Source organism: Apodemus sylvaticus, chromosome 8 (assembly GCF_947179515.1).
Source record: "Apodemus sylvaticus chromosome 8, mApoSyl1.1, whole genome shotgun sequence".
NCBI lineage: Eukaryota > Metazoa > Chordata > Mammalia > Rodentia > Muridae > Apodemus > Apodemus sylvaticus.
The window spans coordinates 102812241-102834658 of NC_067479.1; the positions used below are offsets into that span (position 1 = coordinate 102812241).

General features: G+C 39.6%; 1 protein-coding gene across 7 annotated transcripts in view; it reads right to left on the bottom strand.

Moving 5' to 3' along the window:
* Nrg3 (neuregulin 3) overlaps window positions 1-22418 on the bottom strand; it is a 1124474-nt gene that overhangs the window by 60696 nt on the left and 1041360 nt on the right. The gene's annotated exons all lie outside the window — the stretch shown is intronic.

Here is a 22418-nt window from a genome sequence, read left to right on the forward strand (position 1 = left end):
AAGCTTCCCCCAGTTCTCCAATATAATGGTATCTTGACCTTTGCTTTCTCATCCTCCATCATGGCTAGGAGTAAGGTTGTGTTACCGTGTCTGAGTATATTATTTCAACAGTCCAAATGCACTGGCATTGTGTCTTTGTAGATCATACAAGTGAGATAAAGTCATGAGACAGTACCCTAATCCATCAAAGGGGAGAGTTGGAGAGATGTGAACATGCATACACACACACACACACACACACACACACAGCAGTGGGGAAGGGAGAGAAGAGAATGAATCATGAAACAATATCTAGAAAAAACAAAGAGCACCAAAGATGACCAAGGCTTTGGAGAAAGGAAGCATAGTTTCCCTTCACAGCCTCAGAGGAAACCAAGCCTGCAGTGCTCTCATCTTGGGCTTCATGTCTCAGAACATCAAGATAAAATTCTTTTCATTAAGACATCACTTTGTAGCATTTTGTCACAGCAGCCCTAGGAAGCTAGTTTACCCCTCAAGCCAGCCAAGCCAGGTGCACTTGTGTTAAACACTGAAAATTCTTACACACTCTCTTTTATACTTTCTGTAATTCATATTGTGTATCCAGAATGGATCGATCTGTCTACATGAACCTCAGACAACTAAAATTTTTACTTCCTAGATTGGGTAGCTCCACAGCAAGGGTACTAAATAGCATAGTTACTCAGAAGTCTTGGGTCACCTGAGTAGCTTCTGGGTTGGCTACCTGATGGGATTTACCAGTGGCTACTCTGCCTGCTATGCTAATAAAAGGAGGTGAGACATTTTTGGCAGGGATTTCCATATCCCTTCCAGAGACCCATTCTGTCCTGTAAAGCACATTTTAACATATGTATGTGTGTGAATATCTCCCTATCTATCTATCTACCTACCTATCTATCTATCTATCTATCTATCTATCTATCTATCTATCTATCTATCTACCATCTATCTATGCATATGTGTGTGCATGTATGTGTGAAAATTAATTCTGTCACAATAAAATGCTGATGTTAAAAATGTATTCTTGTTTTTCCATGCAAAATGTCATTAAATGAGCACCATACACTAAATTTGATATGTAGAAAGAAATGGCAATTTAAACCTATAAACACATTTGTTCTTAGCCTAGAGTTTCCTTTGCTTCTACTTTCCCAGCTCAAAATAAATCTTCAGGATCATAATAAGCTTTAACTTTTCCTTCCTTTGATGGGGACTTATGGCTCTGGATAACTACATACAAATGAATGGTACAAAGCATAGTTTGAGAATCAGAATGGGGAAAAATGCTCTGGGTCCTCCTTGATATGTCGAACATTTGATGGCTTTCCAAGTGTTATTTCTTTTCCCAAATAAACTATAGCAGAAAGCAGTTTGAATTAAAAAACAAAACAAAACAAAAACATAAAACAAAAAAAATATGCTGAGTTTTCAATGCTGAGTGAAAAATCTGTCTGTGTCATCTGATTTCACTGTTCAAATGCCCAAGAAGTCCATTTCTTCTGAAGATGTTTCAGTGGGCGGGTCATTCAGGACTCAAGCACACAGCCACATTCTCAGAGCAAGACATGTGACTTGCAATAATAGAAGTTCATTTTCTAGTCAATGGTAATATCCTGATGAACAGGTTTATGGGAATAATACATTATTCAACCTATTTAGATGGAGGTGGGGATTCTAACACACTAAAATCCTTTCTGTGGTGCTCTCGTCTACATCCAAAGTTAAAGCCAAATTCCTGTAGTTGCCCTGATGAGCCTTCACCTCTTGCAGCCGGGGGAGATGGAGTGAGAGAACCATGTGTCCTTGACTTCAGTCAGTGGTGACATCACACCCTGAAAGCACCCAAGGACAACCTCATCAACTAGGGCCAAGTATTGTAGGTCTGTACCCTCAAGCTTTGGCATCCCAAAGATTCTACAAACAGCTGTTCTGAGTCAGGTGCAGGTCAAATGGCACAGAACACAAATCTAGACTAGGTATTATCCCCTAGATAGACAGACATAGCTTTTTTAAAAAAAATTTTTTAATTAGGTATTTTTATTTGCATTTCAAATGTTATCCCTTTTCCTTGTTTCTCTTATAAAAACCTGCTATCCTATTCCCCTCTCCCTGCTAACTAACCCACCCACTCCCCGTTCCCTGTCCTGGCATTCACCTACACTAGAGCAATGAGCCTTCACAGGACCAAGAGCCTTTCCTCTCACTGATGTCCAACAAGGCCATCCTCAACTACACATGCAGCTGGATGCATGGGTCCCTCCATGTGTATTCTTTGGTTGGTGATTAAATCCCTGGGAGCTCTGGGGTTTCTTATAAGCATCTTATAAGTTTTTAGACTATACTTTTAACATTTCTCATCCTCTATGTTTTTTTTCAAACTTTCTTATGTACTTCTTATTCTCTTTTAAATACATGGTGTTTTTAAAGTCCTTGTCACATAAACATATGCATTAAACACATACATACATGCCCACACAGTCACACTCCAAAATATATAAATAAACCTGCTTAGTCTGTATAATGCTACTTGTATATATATGCTTATTTAAAAGACAAAAGCAGATTTTTCATTCCAGGGACTCTGCAGGCAGGTATGGCCAGGAGTACCGGCAACACAGGAGTGGCAGAACAACTGCGGCAGGTTCCATCCTGGCTCCATCCACACCCAGGAGCTGGGCTGAGCCCTCTATGCCAGGGGTGAGCTGGTCTCCCAGGGGTGCTGAGATAGGCTTGCAGGCCCACAGGAGGGACAGGCTCCAGCCAGAGACAACAGGACTAACTAAAACAAGAGATAACCAGATGGCAAAATGCAAATGCAGAATGTTACCAATAGAAACCAAGGCAACATTGCACCATCTGAACCCAGTTCTTCCACAACAGCAAGTCCTAGATACCCCAACAAAGAAGAAAACCAAGATTTGGATTTAAAAATCACAGCTCATGATGTTGACAGATGACTTCAAGAAGGACATAAATAACTCCCTTAAAGAAATACAGGAGAACACAGCTAAACAGGTAGAAGTCCTTAAAGAATTACAGGAGAGCACAACCAAAACAGGTGAAGGAACAAAACCATCCTGGACCGAAAAATGGAGATGGAAATAATAAAGAAATTACAAAGTGAAACAACTCTGGACATAGAAAACCTAAAAAAGAGGTTAGGAGTCATAGATGCAAGCACCAGCAACAGAATGCAAAAGATAGAAGGGAGATCTCAGGTACAGAAGACAGCACAGAAAACATTGACACAACAGCAAAGAAAATGCAAAATGCAAAAAGCTCCTAACCCAAAACATCCAAGAAATCTAGGATACATTGAGAAGACCAAACCTAAGGATCATAGGTATAGAGGAGAATGAAGATTTCCAGCTTTAAAGAACCAGTAAATGTCTTCATTAAAATTATAGAAAAAAATTTTCCTAACTTAAAGAAAGAGATGCCCATGAACATACAAGAAGCCTACATAACTCCAAATAGATTGGACAAGAAAAGAAATTGCTCCTGTCACATAATAATCAAACAACAAATGCACTAAACAAAGAAATCATATTAAAAACAGTAAGGAAAAAGGGTCAAATAACATATAAAAGCAGACCTATCAGAATTACACAAGACTTCTCACCAGAGACTATGAAAGCCAGAAGATCCTTGGCAGATGTCACACAGACTCTAAGATATCAAAAATGCCAACCCAGGCTGCTATACCCAGCAAAACACTCAATTACCATAGATAGAGAAACCAAGGCATTCCATGACAATAACAAATTTATACAACATCTCTCCAGAAATCCACCCCTGCAAAGGATAATGAATGAAAAACATCAACAAAAGGAGGGAAACTATACACTAATAAAAGCAAGAAATTAATCTTCTTTTAACAAACCAAAAAGAAGAGAAACAGACAAACATAAATCCATCTCTAATAATAAAATTAACAAGAAGCAACAATCACTTCTCCTTAATATATCTTAATATCAATGGACTTAATTCTCTAATAAAAAGACACAGATTGGCCGACTGGATAAATATACAGGTCCCAACATTTTGCTGCCTACAGAAAACTCACCTAAGGCACAAAGACAGACACTACCTCAGAATAAAAGGCCGGAAAACAATTTTCCAAGCAAATGGTCCCAAGAAACAAGCTAGTGTAGCTATTCTAATATCGAATAAAATCAAATTTCAACCTAAAGTAATCAAAAAAAAAAAAAAAAAGGAAGGACACTTTATACTCATCAAAGGAAAAAATCTACCAAGATGAACTCTCAATTCTGAACATCTATGCTCCAAATACAAGGGCACCCATATTCATAAAAGAAACTTTACTAAACTCAAAGCACACAGTGCAACTCACACAATAATAGTGAGAGACTTTAACACCCCACTCTCCTCAATGGACAAATAAGAAAACTCAAACTAAACAGAAACACATTGAAACTAACAGAAGTTAGAAACAAATGGATTTAACTGATATCTATAGAGCATTTTATACAAAAACAAAAGAATATACCTTCTTCTCAGCAGCATATGGTATGTTCTCGAAAACTGACTATATACTCGGTCACAAAAAAGACCTCAACAGATATAAGAAGATTGTAATAATCCCATGCATCCTGTCAGATACCCATGGACTAAGGCTAGTCTTCAATAAAAACAAAAACAACAGAAAGTCCACACACGCATGGAAACTGAGCAGCATTCTACTCAACAATAACTTGTTCAAGGAAGAAATAAAGAAATTAAAGACATTTTAGAATTTAATGAAAATGAAGGCACAGCATACCCAAACTTATGGGACACAATGAAAGCAGTACTAAGAGGAAAATTCAGAGCTCTGCGTGCCTCCAAAAAGAAACTAGACACCCCAAGACTCCCAGTGACTGAACCATCAACCAAGGGGTACATATAATTACAGCTAAAAATGTGGCAGAGGAAGGCCTTGTTGGGCATCAGTAGGAGGAGTAAAGGCTCAATAGAGGCCACAACAAAGGGAAACCAAGGCGGGGGGGTGGGGAGGTGGGAGTGTGTCGGGTGAAGGGGCATATACATGGAGGTTGGGGGTGGGAGGAAGGGTTGGGAGTCTTTGGGGAGGGGGGATATCGGAAAAGGTTTTACCATTGGCACTGTAAATGAAGACGATATTCAATTAAAAAAAAAGAAAGAAAAAGAAAACTAGAAAAAGCATACACTAATGGCCTGACAGCACATCTGAAGGATCTAGAATTAAAAGAAGCAAATGCACCCAAGAGGAGTAGATGGCAGAAAATAATCAAACTCAGGGCTGAAATCAACCAAGTAGAAACAAAAGGAACTATACAAAGAATCAACCAAACCAGGATCCTGTTCTTTGAAAAAAAAAATCAAAAACCTAGATAAACCCTTATCGAAACTAACCAGAGGGACAGAGACAGGATCCAAATTAGCAAAATCAGAAATAAAAATGGAGACATAACAACAGATTTTGAGGAATTCCAAAAAGTCATCACATCCTTCTACAACAGCCTATATTCAACAAAAGTGGAAAACCCTTTATAGTAGTCACAAATAATATAAAATACCTTGGTGTGACTCTATTCAAGCAAGTGAAAGATCTGTGTGACAAGAACTTTAAGTCTCTGAAGAAAGAAATTGAAGGTCTCAAAAGATGGAATGATCTCCCATGCTCATGAATTGACAGGGTTAATATATTAAAAACGGGCATCTTACCTAAAGCAATCTACAGATTCAATGTAATCCCCATCAAAATTCCAACTCAATTTTTCAAGGAGTTAGAAAGAGTAATTTCCAAATTTATCTGGAATAACAAAAAACCCAGGATAGGAAAAACTATTCTCAACAATAGAAGAACCTCTGACAGAATCATCGCCCCTGACCTCTCAAGCTATACTACAAAGCAATAGTGGTAAAAACTGCATGGTATTGATACAATGACAGACAGGTAGATCAATGGAATAATATTGAAGACCCAGAAATGAACTCACATACCTGTGGTCACTTGATCTTTGACAAAGAAAGACAGCATTTTCAACAAAGGGTGCTCAGTCAACTCTCAGTCAAACTGTAGAAGGATGCAAATTAACCCATTCTTATCTCCCTGTACAAAGTTCAATTCCAAGTGGATCAAGGACCTCCACATAAAACCAGATACACCAAATCTATTAGAAGACAATGTAGGGAAGAACATGGAGCACATGGACGCAGGGGAAAATTTCCTGAACACCAATAGCTTATGCTCTAAGATCAAGAATTGACAAATGGGGCCTCATAATATGGCAAAGCTTCTGTAAGGCAAAGGACACTGTCAATAGGACAAAATGGCAACCAATAGATTGGGAAAAGATCTTTACCAATCCTACATCAGATAGAGGGCTAATATCCAATATATACAAAGAACTCAAGAAGTTAGACTCCAGAAAACCAAATAACCCTATTAAAAATGAGGCACATAGCTAAACAAAAATTCTCAAGTGAGGAATACTGGTCGGCTGAGAAGCACCTAAAAAAAAAAATGTTCAAAATCCTTAATTATCAGGGAAATGCAAATCAAAACAAGCCTGAGATTACACCTCACACCAGTCAGAATGTCTAAGATAAAAAAGACTAAGGGGACAGCATATGTTGGAGAGGATGTAGAGAAAGACGAACACTCCTAGATTGCTAGTGGGATTGCAAGCTGGTAAAAACATTCTGGAAATCAGTTTGGCAGTTCTTCGGAAAATTGGACATGTACTACCAGAGGACCCAGCTATAACATTCCTGGGCATATACCCAGAAGATGCTCTACCATGTAAAAAGGTCACACATGTGCCACTATGTTCATACCAGCCTTCATTCTTTTTTTCTTCCCTTCCTTCCTTTCTTCCTTTCCTTCCTTCCTATCTTTCTTTCTTTCTTTATTATTTATTTATTTATTTATTCTTTTTTTTAATTTTTTTATTCGATATAATTTATTTTCATTTCAAATGATTTCCCTTTTCTAGCCCCCCCACTCCCCAAAAGTCCCGTAAGCCCCCTTCTCTTCCCCTGTCCTCCCACCCACCCCTTCCCACTTCCCCGTTCTGGTTTTGCCGAATACTGTTTCACTGAGTCTTTCCAGAACCAGGGGCCACTCCTCCTTTCTTCTTGTACCTCATTTGATGTGTGGATTATGTTTTGGGTATTCCAGTTTTCTAGGTTAATATCCACTTATTAGTGAGTGCATACCATGATTCACCTTTTGAGTCTGGGTTACCTCACTTAGTATGATATTCTCTAGCTCCATCCATTTGCCTAAGAATTTCATGAATTCATTGTTTCTAATGGCTGAATAGTACTCCATTCCTTTATATTCTTTGTTTACATTCCAAATTTATAATAGGCAGAAACTAGAAAGAACCCAGATGTTCCTCAGCACAGCAATGGATACAGAAAATGTTGTACATTTACACAATAGAGTACTCAGCTACTAAAATCAATGAATTCATGAAATTCTTAGGCAAATAGATCGAGCTAAAAAAATCATCCTGAGTGAGGTAACCAAATCACAAAAGATGATTTTTGGTATGCACTTGCTGATAAGTGGATATAAGCCCAAAAATTGAAACACCCAAGATATAACTCATAGACCAAATGAAGCTCAAGGAGAAGGAAAACCAAAATGTGAATACTTTGATCCTTCTTGGAATCAAAATACCCATGGTTCACAGCCAACCAATAGATTGAGCATAGGGTTCCCAAAGGAGCAAGAAGAGAAAGGACCCAAGGATCTGAAGATGTTTGTATTCCCACAGGAGGAACAATAAAATGTACCAACCAGTACCCCCAGAGCTTTCAGGGACTAAACCCCCAACCAAAGAGTACACATGGAGAGACCTATGGCTCCAGCTACATATTTGCAGAGGATGGTCATTTTAGATATCAGTGAGAGGAGAGGCCATTGATCCTCTGAAGGCTTGATGCCACAGTGTAGGGGAATGCCAGGTCAGGATTGAGGGGTGTTGGTAAGCAGGGGCATGGAAGATGGGATAGAGTGTTTTTGGAGGGTAATGAGGAAAGGGGATACAATTTGAAATGTAAATAAAGCAAATATCTAATAAAAATGAAAGATTACAGTATGATTTATCAATAGCCTCATACGTGTCATCTTTATTCCCTTTTGATCCCATCTCTACTGATATTGATTAACCTATAACACTTTTTTGTGTTACTCTACTCTGTGCATGCAATGGAATTATCAGAACATATCTTAAATGTTAACTGATATGTCAACATATCTCAAATAGTCAGTTCAGCAGAGCATTGTTATAGAACTCTTTTAAAATACCTCATGTTTTGTATTTTCATCCCAAGTCTTTGTTGTCATGTGCATTTTATATCATATGCCTTGCCTTCCAAAGTGCTCAACTGGCCTGCATTAGGTACCATGTTGAAAAATGAAGATAGAGGATCAGACAGTATCAGTCACTTTCAAGACATTCTTTCCTTAACTACTAATGGGAATTTATGCTATTTATTTAATCTGTCAGTAACTCACACACACACACACACACACTGCATTAAACAAAGGCAAAGTCCAATAACTTCATACACACAAGCATACATGCACTCATACTTACATGTATACAGACCTATAAACAAACATATACACATTCACACATAGAATGGTTAGAGCCAAGCTCCAGAGAGCAGGCTCCAAGCATTTCACACATACATACATACATACATACATACATACATACATACATACATACATGCATTCAGTTGATGGACAGAGTAATTTCCAACACACATCCAGACAAGCCTTCCACATATACATACATATAGTTGATGGGTGGAAAGAACAATGTTCCAGATCTCATTCACACAAACCCTACACACACACACACACACACACACACACACACACACACACACACACACACATATATATATATATATATATATATATATATATATATATATATATATAAAACTAATGCACGGAGCAATGTTCTAGTACAGGCTCATACAAACCCTACACATATATATGCATATATACACATAGTTGATGCATGGAAGAAGCAATGCTCTAACCCTCATCCTTTATTCTTTCTTACATAACTTATATATCCCAGAAAAATCTTTCAAACAGTATAAAATTACAATGTTATATTACATAATCCAATATTTGTGTTGCATTTACATAATAATTATATTATATTTATATATTATAATAATTATACTGTACATTGCAAGTTTTAGTTTTCTTCTAGTGAATGATTATGAAAAAATGTGTTTCTGTAGAGTGTAAATTAATCAACGCTATTGCCAGCTTAGCACTGGAGGTCACGGTCTGTTCCCAGCCTCGCAAGTAGCCTGACACCACATATTTCCCTTGCCAGGCCTTTCCAGATCTTAAAGATATCTCTCACCTCTATGCTCCCCATGCCTCCCCCTGGCCTTTCTTCCCACCCACCCCACCCCTCACCCCTACCCTGGCTGCTGCCACAACTGCTCAGTACTCCCAAGTTTCTGCAGCTACCTGGGGCACACTCTCACAAATCCAAGCTCTGAGGTAGTTACCTTTCCCTGGAGCACAGTTGAATTGCCTCAAGACGGAAAACACCAGACAATCTTAGTTTGGAATCAACAGATAACACAATGGATGACCTTAGAATGTAGCATCCAAAATTCCTCAACTATTGTATGTTAGAAATGTTCCAGTGGTGGCGGATCTGGTGGATTCTGCCACCTGAACTAACAGCCACCAGCCTATATCATGGTTGCCTTGCTCCTGTCATCCAAAACGACCATCCCCTCCCACTGCCTACCCTCCTCCTCTCTCAGATCTAGAAGGGCCACCTCCTTCTCACCCAGTGATTGACTTCTTTTTTTTTTCCTGTTTTTCTCAAGACAGAGTTTCTATGTATAGCCCTGGCTATCCTGGAACTCACTCTGTAGACCAGGCTGGCCTCAAACTCAGAAATCTGCCTGCCTCTGCCTCCCATGTGCTGGGATTAAAGGTGTGTATCACCACCGTCCGGCCTGATTGACTTCTTATATTTATTACTTTAATCAGTTAGGGAAAAATTCTGCTACATGTTTCCCAATACCTTTACAAGAAATAACATTACTTACTACAAGTAAAGAAAACAAATTATTCTCCCCAAACTGCATACATTGGTAACTAAGCATCTTTTTTATAGATTAACAAAGATAAGCAAGCAATGTTTCCACAGCCAGTTTGAACAGCAATTTGCAGTTACAAAGAAAGAAGTAATTATTTTATTATTTATCTTTAAAAGTAATCCTGTAAGAATCACAAATCTAAACTTTTATATAAAACTCAGTCATATCTACCTTAAATCCCCAGAATACATTTCTTAATAAATCATAACAGTAAACTGAGGAAAAAATAGGTAAGAAATTAATTATCATCAGTTCGACCTCAGTGAGAGTCAACCAGTGCTACCATTTTGTTGACCATAGAAGTCCTAGCTTAACTAATAAGAATATGCCCATCTGAACTTCAAATTGTTTCCTAAGATTTTCTACATCAGAGCCAGGAGTAAAAACATTTCAACCTAGCTTCACTAATAATTCTATTTTTCTAAATGTTTTCTAAGGGTTGTGGTGATTGCTGAAAATCTAAGTCTCTAAGTTCTTCTCTAGAGTAGTGTCTGAATAATTAATCTGATCTAGTAGCAATGCTTGAAAGAGATTAAGCATTATTATTGTTAATGCTAGATACTGCCTGGTGAGGGACTGGAAACCCTCTTAAAGTTTTCATATAACTCTTAGATTAAGAGGGATGTGAAGGCAGCAATCAGAGCAGAACTCCATCACAGCATAAGGTTTGCAGGAGTTCATGGGCTCATGCCACACCAAAGCTCACTCATATGGCTGTGGTAACCTGTGGGCTGCATTCCATGAGCTCGAAAGTCATCTGTAGTACATCCTGTGTGGCCCTCAGCAGAGACACATGAATGTGTTTTAGATTCTGGGGCTATACTCAGTGTTTAATTTTCTATATCAGAGGCTATAATAACTGAACTTTGATGGCCATGGTAGAGCAGTCAGTTTCCAAAGACAGTAAACTTCTTGTCTGAGAGCTTGCTTGTTAAATGTAAACCAAATAGTCCAAAACCATATCCAAATCACTTTCATTATCAGTTCTTCTGTCCACTATCCATACTTCTTAATCATTGCAAGTCAGGTACCAGACAATAAGGGGCACTCTTTATGCATTAGAAGAGAAGAATGGATCTCTCTAAGAAAGAGAAGTAAAATAAGTAGCTAAAGACAGACTAGTTGGGGGAAGGAGTTGAAATGGACACACCAAAAAGGAAGCAGGAAAGGGAACATGGGGGTAAGGGAGGGAATAGGGAAATAGGGAGTGTGACAGCTAAAACTCAGCCATTTGAGGGGTCATATGTAAACCTAATGCAGTATAAGCTTCCTAAAATACATATATATGAAGGCAATCTAAATGAAATTGCCAAATAACAGGGGAAACAGAGTCCCACCTGGACATCTCCCTTTGTCAAATGAGGCTTCAGGTACTGAAGTCACATCTAATCTTGTTATTAGACAAATAGGTCCAATAGGAACACCAAACAACCCAGGCTGATGCCTAGGCTTCTGATGGCTTTCCACAAAGTGACAGTAAGGCCACTTTGCTGAAAGCTATATCTACACAAGTCATTGAGTATGGAGAAACTGAGCTGATGTCACACTGGAGACTTCATCCCTATAGACCAATGTTCAGGGTACTAAAAGGAACTCTGCACACTACCGAAGAAGAAAAGTAAGCACCAACACACCTACAAATCCTTTGATATAAAATGGTGACCTGCCTGTAAAACATGCTGGTACAATCGTGGCACACAGTTTTTTGGGGCAACCAACCACTATCTGATTTGATTTAAGGGCCTCTCCACTGGGTAGAATTCATTCTCAAAGCTGCTTGAACCTGAGAATAGACAGGACAGGGACACACAGTAAAACTAAATACTACTGCTCTGCTAACAGATGATAGCAATACAATACTCCTAAGCCATTCTGCTACCTGCCCTGCTCCTCTATCATGAGAGAAATCTTTTCCTACAACAGATGGAAACAAATACGGAGATCCAGAGCCAGATGCTATGCAGAGAGCAAGAAACTTTACAGTGCTCAGACTTAAAGGGGAATGTCTCCATCAAACTCCTCTCCTTAGGTTTTAGAGAACTTGGAAGAAGAGGAGGTGGAGAAAGTATAAGAGCCAGAGGAAATGGAGGACATCGTGGATTCAAGGCCTTCAAACGCAACTTGTAGAGACTGTGGCACTAGTACATTGGACCTGCTTGCACCTATGCACCAGGCATGGTCCTAGAGCTGAAAGGAGAGGAGAACACATGGAACCATCTCTAACCCAGAAGCTATCACTAGTCAGCAACCACTTGCAAACAAAAAATTAGTTTTCCCCAAGGAAGTCTCACTGGGAAAAGCAACCACACTTAAGGGTAAACTGCATGCAGTGCTGTAGATGGTCAACACAAAATAAACTCAGTGCAATGTCTGGGGGTTCTTTGTCTCATAACAATAAGTCAGAGAGATTGTTTGTTTGTATTATTGCTATGTCTACCTTAAGGTTGTTTCTGTATATATATTGTGGTTTTCAGTTTTGTGATTTTGTACAATTACTGTGGGTGTGAATGTGTGCATCTCTGCATCTATATGCATTTGTACTACCTGAGTAGAAGAAGTGTCTGAGAGAGATTAGCGACAGTTGCTGAACTCAGTAGCTAGGGACAGCCATATTTCCATTTATGACAATGACTTAAGGCTCTATAAGAAATGTAGCATTTGGCATACAGCACATGTTACCTTAATATACCAGAAGTGAATCATGACTCTATTTAGTCTGTCATGAGGAAATGACTGTAGAATATCAGTTCCATGTTCTAGGCATACATTTTTTAACAATGAATGACCATGTTGAAAAGGCTGTATATACTCAAGAAAACAAAATTTCTAATCACATCTTTTAAATCTGAGTTAACCAAAGTATATTTTGCATTTGGATCTGGTGCTAATTCAATATTTCTAGAGTAAGGACATGAGGAAGAAAAGATAAGAAAGGGGGAGATCAAGAGGAAGATGAGAATACAGAACAGGACTGACATGGAAGGAAAAGGATGGCAGGGGCAGCAGGAGGTTAAGATGAGATGAGGAGAGATGTAATCAAGGGAGAAAGCGAAGAAACTAGCATGGCAACCCCTCCACTCTTCTGGAATCTCGCTGCTGAAGATCACAGCTGCTCTAGCTCTGCGATCTTCCCTTCCTATAGGAACTCTGAGTACAGCAGCTGGATTTCTTCCACTTACAGAAAATCAATTCATTGTTTGTATTTCCCAAGTCCAGTGTAAAAGTCCAAGCAGAGGAGGAATTGAAGATAGAGCCAGACGCTCCACTGAGAACTTGATAGAGAGAAGTAACCAGTGCATAATGTGGCTCTATGGAATTCAAGTGTGTTCACAAAGAAAAACACAGCCAAAGGGACAAAGGACCAACACAATCGTTATTGCATAACACACACACACACACACACACACACACACAGGCACACTTAGCAGCTGCCAAGATGCCAGATTTGTATCCTACCTATGCCAAAATCAAGAGACCATTTAATTATAAATCCTACTACATTCAAGAACTATACCATGATATCAGGACATTGGATATGTCTTGCCTATATTTATACAAAAAAATTCAGTTAAATAGGCTTTATCAAATTTTCATGGATGTTAATGACATTTATTTTATACATACTTGAAAAGGTTGATATGATTTTTTTCCCAAATCATGTCTACTGTATGAACCCATTCTTGGAAATGCTTCATAGGAAGACACAACTCTATTGAAATTCTAATACAAATTTGCTAAAATATGTTTAATTGTCTGACTGAAGATGAAGCTGATTAATTTATAGTCCATTTTCTAGAAAAACTGGAGACTAAACCAGGCTATGGCACTTCACGAGGGAGTAGAGTATAGATCGGGCAAAAGCAACCTCAGAGACGAGAGGATAGTGCAGTGTGAGGTTAGAAGCTCACACCCAGCAGGCAGCTAAGTCATCACTTATGAGGACTAGAACATAGAGGGCAAGTAAGTGATGCCCCCAAAATAAAATCATCTGAATGCATGTGAATGTGGCCACGGAAGGAATGAAGCTGAGTGCTGCAGTAGAATATCAGAGTCTTCCTCACTAGGTGGGCAACACGAAATGCAAACAAATGTCCGCCTATGATCCTGTTAGCAAATTAACACAGAATAACATTATCTTCACTTCACAGATGAGAGATGAATGCTCTAAGAGGAACAGATCAAGGCAACATTACATGGGCTGTTGATTCCAACTGACATATCCCTGCTCTCTCCTGATCTTCCCTGTCCCACTCCCCTGAGGAAGAGGATCAGGAACACATTCATACTCCCACTGTGCTGAACTCAAATAATAGATATTTCAGGATTCCCACACAGTATCAGCTGAGCCAAAGAAGAAGAACATACCAATGACAAGGACAAGGAGAAGCAGTGTGGGGAGGGAGAGGAAGACTAGGTGGAGCTGAAGGAGGAGGACCGGAAGGAGAAAGAAGTAGTGCGTAAGGAAGAGAAGAAACAGAACCAGGAGGAGGCTGTGGTGGATACACCTTGGCAGCCAAGGACCTCTAAATCAAACAGAAGAAACCACCTAAGTTTGAACTGCCATGAGAGGTGTAAAAAAGGAACAGAAGCTGCAGAAGAAAGTAGGAGAGCAGCAATCACGGTTTAAGCATCAGCGACTCTGTGATGACAGTGAGCAGTGCTGTTTACCTCTTTGTCCAGGTTCCAGTGCCTGTGCCTATCAAGCAGCCTCTCGGAGAAGTAACCGTGCCACACAGTGTTCTAAACATCGAGCCTGTGTCTGTGTCATTGACATTTATTTAACTCAACGTTGTAAAGCCATTAAAAGGAAAACTCGTCAAAATGGAATTTGTTTAATCAAGGACTGTCACTAAAAGTCACATGGTTCTTTTCCAGGCTAGTGTAGGAAGCTATGAAGTAGGATGGACTTGGAAAGAAGAGGAATGGTACATAAACTTTCTGTTTAGAGCAACTCTGAGCCACTTTGTAGGAGGCAGAGATAACACAGCAGGTGGATGGGGAGAGGCAGGTGGATGGGGAGAGGCAGGTGGATGGGGAGAGGCAGGTGGATGGGGAGAGGCAGGTGGATGGGGAGAGGCAGGTGGATGGGGAGAGGCAGGTGGATGGGGAGAGGCAGATGGGGTGTGCCTCTTGTTCTGGACTGTCGGGCCCTATACTAACTAACTCAGGAGCGTTCTCTCTTACCACTGCATTCCTCTTTGCCGTTCCAGGATTACATGCAGAACTCTGCCCTGGTCCTCTCACCATATCAGGGTACACTTTAGTCCTGTCTAGATTGTTTCCTACTTCTCTCATTCCACCCACAAAACTACAAACATAATATTCAGACCTGAGATTTCCATGAAATGGGAATGTTCCCTTGTCTTCTATCCCACAACACTGATCTAGGAAGGATCCTTCTGTTATCAGTGGTTATAGACAACAAAAATAAGGAAGCTTTCATTGCAAGAAATGCCACACTGTGTTCCAATTCTGCAGTTAGATCATTACCATTATACCTTTGAGGGAGTTTTGCTGTAAGTTTTCCCATGTCATAAAAGAATTTGGAGGAGGTAATACAGAGGGACTGTAGTCATCCTGACTGAGCAAACAACAGAGCCATTTTGGCTATGCAGACTACACAGGAGCCTGCAAACAGGGTACATAGCAAGGCTCTATGGGCTTGGTACAAGCACATTGCCAACCTCATCACTCACTGTATTGCGACTGAAACAGATACTTATTATTCTGGTTTGAGTGAAATGGCCCCCATATGCTCACAGAGAGGAGCACAATTAGGAGGCGTGGTATAGCTCTACCTTTGTTGAAGGAAGTATGCAACTGAGTGTGGGCTTTGGGGTATCAGAAGCTCTTCCTACTACTCCTGAGGGAGACTCAGCTACTTCTCCAATTCCCTGTTTGCCTGCATGCCACTAAGATGATAATGATCCCACCATGATGATAATAGACTAAACCTCTGAACTGAAAGCCAGTTCCAAATAAATATTTTCCTTTATAAGAGTTGCCATGGTCACACTGTCTCCTACCAGCAATAGAAACCCTAAGATATTCATGTAGTCCATAGGCTGAAGTCACCTTGGAATTTTTTAATAATGTCTATTAATTAAACATTCCTTGTAGTTTATAACTATTGTGAAAATATATTCTGTCATAAGTACTAACTCAAGTGCTGCAAAGAATTTATCACAAGGCGGGGGGGTGGGAAGGTAGCATGTGGGTTGTGACAATCATATGGAAGAAAGGAATGGAAGTCCCCCTCTCCCTTTCTCTCAGCACCTCCTGCTATGCTCCTGTATTAACAACTAAGAAAATCATCACAAATGGCTACTCTGAATAAATCCAGCAACTATAATGAACCTTTAACCTCAAGAGAGAGATCGATACAAAGTGTGGATCTGTTGTTGTCCCTGAGGATGAAGGCAGAGAAGGCAGGGGGTTTCCATGAGCTGAAACATCAAAACATCCCCCTTGGTTTATACAAAAGCTCATTTCTGTGAGAATCACAGAGCCATTGATCACTTACAACAGGCAGAGAGCCTACAGTAAACAAGGAAGTCAACTTGGCAAAGAAATAGCCATTGTGCCAAACTTAAAATAAGTAGCTAACAGTCAGAGGAAAATCCATCCACATAAACAAGCCCACAGGCACTGCTGGCAGGGCCACCATTTGGGAAGAGAAATAGGATACCTGGGGACTGTTTTAATATTGGCTTTCTGCAAAGTAAAATGGTACCAGGATCCCTCAGGCCATAGAAATGACAGCCCATCTTTGCTAACAATGGCTCAAAAGACAACTTCATTTCAGGAGAGAACAACAGAGGAAAGAGAGTCGTCAAAGCAGAGCACATTAGGATAGGAGCCCTCCCTCCTCAGCTTGACAGCTCTCCCTCCAGCATCTTACAGGGTTAGCAAGGGAGGATATTACCATCCTGGTTTTCAGCAGGTATGCCTAAGCAGCTGCACATGCTTTGGATGACAGAAGTACCACTGTTGTGCCTGCTCATAGAAAACATTCCACTTCATAACACTCGAAATTCCCATAAATGCTCCTGTCATCTGAGGGTGCTAAGACATCAGCTCTTTCAGCAAGTTGTATTCTGTCCCCAGTGTAAGAGATCTCGTGTGCTTTCACAACTGAGGAAATCCTGTGCAATTCTGTGAAACTGGTGTTCCCAGAAACAGAGAGAGATGCACTACAGATAATGAAATGGAGACATGCATGAGTATGGGGCTGTGTGAGCACACTGCTTAATGCATGGGCACTAGGAAGAGTGGGGCATGAGAACTGCAGCCAAATGCAGTTGAATCTATGAACATGTGCTAGAGGGATGTAGTCTTCTCCATCTGTTGATGAGTGTCCATAGCTGCTCTGTGCTATGTTGGAGCTGAGGAATTGAATTAAGACCTACACAATCTGAATATTTACCTATACATATTAACTCTCCATAAGAGAGAAAGAAAAGAAAATCTAGCAGGCAATACTATATCATTCGATTTATACTTAAATGAAAATTAAATTACAAGTTAAATATTGCTCCAAATTAATATTTACGTCTATTTATGTTTTTATTTTCTAACCTTTTAAAGCAGCCTTTATAGTGAAATAAGAGGAGCTTTATGGTACTTTAATGGATTGGGTAAATAAAGGCATGTCATTCCACGGGAGGCCAGCAGTCCATGATATCAGCACCCAGATGAGGGATTTAGCATGAATATCTTCTGTGTGTAGAACTCTGCTGGAGTGACAGCTGTTAACATGCAGTTTTCAGAGCACGTAGCCCTGCGCAGGTACATATGTGTAGCATGTACAGCTGTGCATTGTTTGGGCAGCAAACACTCTACCTTAAAAGTGACGGTGCAGAAAGTCCCATGAGTGCCTGAATCTGTCCCCAGTGTTCGCATTGCTTTCTTTAAATAAACAGCTCAGAGAGATCAAAATGTGAACACCTTGCTGTCAGGTATTAATCATTCGGCACCCCACATTTGCATCTAAGACTAAAGGGATCCTATTTAAACATACAATGTGAAAGCAAAGAATAGCTTCCTTGATACACATAGTTTTATGAATCCTTATTACTTTATACTAAGCTGTAATCACTTTGAGAACCACAAGGTCCCAAGGTGGTAGAAGCCTGTAATCCTGGTTGATAAAGCTGACTGGTATCATTTAGTCATCCTGGTAGTTTGGAGCCAATAGTATGCTTCAAATAAATGTAGCGTCTAGTTTTTAGCTAGACATAAAAACTACTGTCTGAATGGCTTCCCCAACAGCTCCATCCTTTGATATGCATGGGCAAATTGGCTTTGCTTATCCAGCCACCTGCAAGAGTTTTGTTAATCTGGCCAGGGTCTCACCAGGCGCATGCTGTTAGATTCTCTTTGGGAAAGTCTGCAGAAATAGGTCCTTAGAAGGGGGAACAAAATACCCACAGGAGAAGATACAGAGAAAAAGTGTGGAGCAGAGACTGAGGGAAAGACCATCTAGAGACTGCCCCTCCTAGGGATCCATCCCATATACAGTTACAAAACCCAGACCCTATTGTGGATGCCAACAAGTGCTTGCTGACAGGAGCCTGATATAGCTGTCACCTGGGAGGCTCTGCCAGTGCATTACAGATACAGAGGTGAACACTCTCAGCCAATCATTGAACTTAGTACAGGGTCCCCAATGGAGGAGCTAGAGGACTCAAGGAGCTGAAGAGGTTTGCATCACCATAGGAGGAACAACGATATGAGCCACCCAGTACTTCCAGAGCTCCCAGGGACCACCAACCAAAGATGACACGAGGACCTAATGACTTCAACTGCATATGCAGTAGCCATGTTGGACATCAAAGGGAGGAGAGGCCCTTGGTCCCGAGAAGGCTGGATGACTGAGTATAGGGGAATGCCAGGACAGGGAAGCAGGAGTGGGTGGATTGATGAGCAGAAGGATGGGGAAAGGTTCGGGAATTTTCAGAGAGGGACCAGGAAAGGGGACATCATTTGAAATGTAAATAAAGAATATATCTAATAAAATTTAAATAAAGCTTAAAATGAAGAAAAATAAGGAAACTTAGAGTGAAGAAAAAATAGGTCCACTAGCACATGCTTCAGGTTCTGCACATTCAAAGCTACAGAGATATACAGGGTCTCTGATCCAATGATAAAGACGGCTTTGGTTTTTTTGGCAGGTCTGCAGCTAATAAATTACTGTGCAACAACTTGCTGTGGGTGGATAGGATCTTATATGTGTTCATTTCTGTGCTACTGAAACTTAGCATGTGGCCTTAAAGTATCCTGTGCAGTAGTCCACCTCTGTCTAGCCATTCCTGAGAGAAAAGTTCTCAGCTACAGTAACAGTGGGAACTAGAATGGGAAAATCTTGAGTGTTTACATCACAAAGCTCTTAAATGCAAAGTCACTTAGCCCTCTGGACATTTCTCAGATCTTTACAAACCTTAGATGCAGATAAAGAATTTAAGACAGTGATTTGAACTATATATACGTTTAAATTCACAGAAAGAGTATGTGGTCTCAGATAGCCTGACTTTAGAATTTTCATTTTTATTAACTTTTCCTAGCTCAGAGAAAAAAAAAAAGCAGTGAATTGTTATACTTCGCAACAGGAAAATCAGTGCCCTACCAGGCCAGGAGTCTTATAGCAGATGTGATAAAAAATGAAATAATACTTAGCACAGTCAAAGAGACATAGGTTCAAATATCAATTCTATTTTGAATGCTAAACTTGACGATACGCTTTCCACTTTCTAGGCTCTGTACCCTTATCTATAAACTAAGATGCTGATGCCTCTCAATTAGGCTTTGATGGGCACAAAAATAATTTTTAAAAAATATGCAGGTTTCAGCGTTGTTTTTAACAGGTGATTGAGAACACTGTTTTTCTTTTCCTTTCTTTCATGAAGATGTAAGGAAAAATATTTGATCTATTTTAACATACATCTTATGGAAGACCTCAGAAAAGCCAAAAACATAGATTTTTCTGCACTGCTCAACATGCACTATTCCTCTGTGGAAATTCTGGAAGGCTTGTGACATCAGAGAACAGTTTGGATTCATTAAGATGAATAGGATCAATTTCATGAAGCTTATTCTGACCCTTCAAGTTGCCCTTCTGACGTCTCCAGGAAGCTAAGTGTCACATGGATCTACATTTGTCTAATTGATAACCTCCTGCTTGCACCATCATTTTAGGAGACCTCAGGTGTGCACAAACTCCAAGCACCCTTCTCATCATGCTTGATGGGATTGTATTCCTGACAGGACTTCTGAAGAGGAGATCTAAAGCCATTACACAAAACGTTCTCAAATTTCATCCAACACTATTCCTTTATTCAAAAACACCAGGCCTGGCTAGAGACATAATCCCTATGAGAGAGGTGCCAAAGCACAGGACAAATGGGTACAGTTGCCTGGTTCAGATGATTTTAATGGCGTTCCTCTTGCAATGCCCCTCTGGATTCTGAAGTCTTTCATTTGCAGACCCATCAAGTAAAATTTACTCAATAGAACCTCAATAAGTTTACCTAAAGAAACAGAGACAAATAGTCCAGAAGAATTTCAGAACTGAAAGTGGACTTTATTATTATTATTATTATTATTATTATTATTATTATTCAGTATACAATGCCAGGCTCATGTCCAGAGAGCACTTATCCACCTATTCCATATTTTAATGATGGAATAAACTAAAGTATATAATGTTAATTCTTAATAGTTATTCTTAGGTATGTGATTTATATACCACTTCCATGTTTGTGAAAGTATTTTTGCTTCTGTTACATGAACTATCAAAAGCTATTATTAATTTCAAGATCCTTTGATGTTTCTTAGCAGAAATTTAATGGAAACCCAGATGGAAATCTCAAGCATTTAAAATTCCCTTTTGTCTTAGTGAAACCAATTTCTATAAACCTGAAATAATTATGTATGTTGGGAACCAATAAAACTAAAGGCTGAAAATCTTTAATATTCAGATGAGGCAGATATAGTGTAGTTAATGAGTTTTCTCCATTTCTTTACAAAAAGCAGGAGTGAATTACATCACAAACAAGAAAATTTATTTTAAAAAAGAGAGGAGCTTAAGTTTTTCTGACTTATCTTAGTTGCAGGTTCAAATAAAATAATGTATCAGTAAATAGATTTATCATGATTTAGAAGCCAAGATCAATGCAATATTACAATCCCTAGTCTACTTCACTGAGTTTCCTTGGTTTTTCATCCATTCTTATTCTGTTCTAATGTCATCCAGGATTCTACATGATTGTAGAGATGCTTCTGAAAGGTTTCTGTTTTCACAGATTCTATAGGCTCCCTTGTTTAATGGTTTCAAAATGTTTTCTGAGTACTGGTTGAGACCTTTGTAGAATGCTTCTGATATTTCTCTTATGATTTGATTTGCATAGTTATTTCTAACATAAAAGGATAGAGCTAAGGCACTATTTTATATGTCAGGAGTAGGGGGAACTGACTGTACTTGTAAAGTAGAGGCAGCATAATCAGGAATTCAAAAACCAGCCTTGGACACAAAAGGAGTTACAAATGGCCTGACCTATGAAAACCCATGTCTTAAGATATCAATAAAAAATATACCATTACAATATTGTATCAATATTATTTACCAGTGTTAAGTTAAAAGTTTGGTAAAATGACTTGAAGTCTTCCTTGTCAACATTATCAATGGTAAACATTTTTTTCCTTCTTCTTTATATACAGAATGAGTTTAGAAAAACAAGACCCTCCAGAATGCACCAGAGACCTGGGAGGTGAGAGACTCTTGGGACTCAAAGGGAGGGACTTTAGATGAAATGACTGACAGTAGGGAGGTGGGGCTTATAGAGCCCACCTCCAGCAGGAAGACAGGGTATCAAATGAGGGAAAGGGGGGCTATTCCACAGTCATAACTCTGACCCATATTTGTGTCTCTCTGAAAGAATTACAGGGATGGAAATGGAGAGGAGCCTGAGGAAAAGAAGGTACAGAGACAGATCCAAAGTGGAATCCAGCTCAAGGTGAGGTCCCATGTCTTGACATTATTACTGAGGCTATGGAGTGCTCAAAAAAAGGGACCTAGCATGACTGCCCTACAAGAGGACCCAACAAGCAGCTGAAAGTCAGATGCAGATATTTGTACCCAACCAATGGACAGAAGCACCTGTCACCTGTTGTTGAATTATACAAGGCTGAAAGAAACTGACTAGAAGTAAACTCCTGTAGGAGGACCAACAGTCTCAATTAATTGGGACCCCTGAGATCTGTCAGACTCTGAACCA